The sequence below is a fragment of the Panicum virgatum genome, chromosome 4K (genome assembly GCF_016808335.1).
Source record: "Panicum virgatum strain AP13 chromosome 4K, P.virgatum_v5, whole genome shotgun sequence".
In the NCBI taxonomy this organism is placed as follows: Eukaryota; Viridiplantae; Streptophyta; class Magnoliopsida; order Poales; family Poaceae; genus Panicum; species Panicum virgatum.
The window spans coordinates 28,576,665-28,578,435 of NC_053139.1; the positions used below are offsets into that span (position 1 = coordinate 28,576,665).

Sequence of the window (1,771 nt, forward strand, 5' to 3'; positions counted from 1 at the left end):
ATCGCATTGCATTGCATCATGCTCATACCCATGCAATCGTGACATTGTGCCTACCTTGCTTGTTCTTTTTGATGTATTGTCTACTGCACTTTCATGCATTCAGATTTCTACATTGGTGCATCTCATTTAGGTACGCTAGAAGGACAACGCATGGACGTGCAACACAAGATTTTGGAGCCAAGCTAGAAGACGGTGAATGGTGGATACATCTAGAAGATGGATGGATGGATGGATCCCGATGTGCATGACCGAAGGCAGATACTCGCCAAGCGAGTGTTATCTAATTAGCACCGACTTAGTGTTACTCTCAGGTAAGCCCCGAAGCATAACCCTTAATTTTAGTATTTAATGTTTATTATATAATTATTATGCATTTACGTTTCTAGGAGTTGATTGGAACCTTAGGTGCATAATCCCTAGATTTCCTCAGTTACTCTACTAGTGTGTAGGTCGTTAGTACTGCAATGCTTAATTAGGTTTCGGTAGAAGTCAAGTGATTCCTGTCACTCGCGAGTTATAAGTTCTTGTTACTTATGGCAAAGTGGTTTGAGAATGAATCCGTGAGAAAGAAAAATGGAGACCGGGCGAAGAGGAATTGGATTATGGATATGGAATGTATAGAAAGTAGCCTCCGCCTGTGTCAATTGAGGACCGTACTGTTGTTGGCTGTGCTGACCAAGATTGAACAGTACTAACCACATGCTGGAAGTAGGAGGTAGTCGAAACCGGTAAGTTGTAGACCTGATTTACAACGATAACTTGAATTGCGACCTACTACTCTGGGAGTGGGATGTTGGCGGGTGTTGGAGTATATGTCCCCTCTGGGTACTCTGGGAGTTCACCGAGAGGGGCCCTTCACCCGGGTTTTGGCAGGCGTGGTTTAGGTGTCGTGGTAATGACGAGAACAGTTGACGCGTGTGGCCCGGCGTGGTTTGCATGTGTTGTGTGAGTTAGGTCCACCTTGCAAGGTTAAATCGGATCGATTCGGCGTCTCTCTCGGTTAAGAGAACCTTGGTCACTTCGTCACATCATAGTAATAGAATGGAATGAGAATGGAATGAAGACGTTTGGATTGTGATATTACCAGAGGATTTCTTCGTTCTACCATGTGTGCTCTAGAAATTCAAGCAAATCTAGTTGGTACGGTTTATACTGTACCTAAGCTAAAATTTGAAAGTAAGGATCCATTGTTAGTAGCCTTTTCATCAAAATAAATTCCAGAGCAAAAAAGCTTTACATGTCTAGATAGTGGGATAAGTATACCCATAGTCGGGTAAGTCTTGCTGAGTATTAGTATACTCAGGATTTGTTGTTATCCTGTTTTCAGGTATTTGTTGCTGGCTAGAGCTAACCAGGATTCATATCGGTGGGCTCGATGTGACGTCCTCACGTCTTCGTAGTATCGTGGTTTTTATATCGAACTTCTTTTTAATTACCGCTGCATTTCGAACTTTGGTATTTTACATAAACTTGTTTGTAAAACTCCACATTGTAAATTAAATTTGAAAATTTGTTGTCTGCTTGTAATCATCTGTGCTCGTCTTCGTGCGAAACTTCCAGTGTTTATCGATCCTTAACCCGATAGACGTTCGGATTACACCGTTTTAAGTGTGTGCTAACTTGATTATCCATTAAGATGATAGTTAGCGCACTTAGGCTGGTTTAATTTGGGTGGATCTGCTACAGCTGGTATCAGAGCCGAAACGCACTGGGGATGATTACTTGCATGCTTAATTAAGTTTGAAACTAACTTTTAGTTTGCAAAATTGTC

At 41.8% G+C, this 1,771-nt stretch overlaps 1 long non-coding RNA gene across 1 annotated transcript; it reads left to right on the forward strand.

The window, feature by feature from the left end:
• Positions 1–222: 222 nt before the first annotated feature.
• On the forward strand, positions 223–1,553 carry LOC120703618. The gene is made up of 2 exons (XR_005687095.1): positions 223–311; positions 1,328–1,553. It is a non-coding gene; the product is annotated as an uncharacterized LOC120703618 (long non-coding RNA).
• The last annotated feature ends 218 nt before the right edge of the window (positions 1,554–1,771 follow it).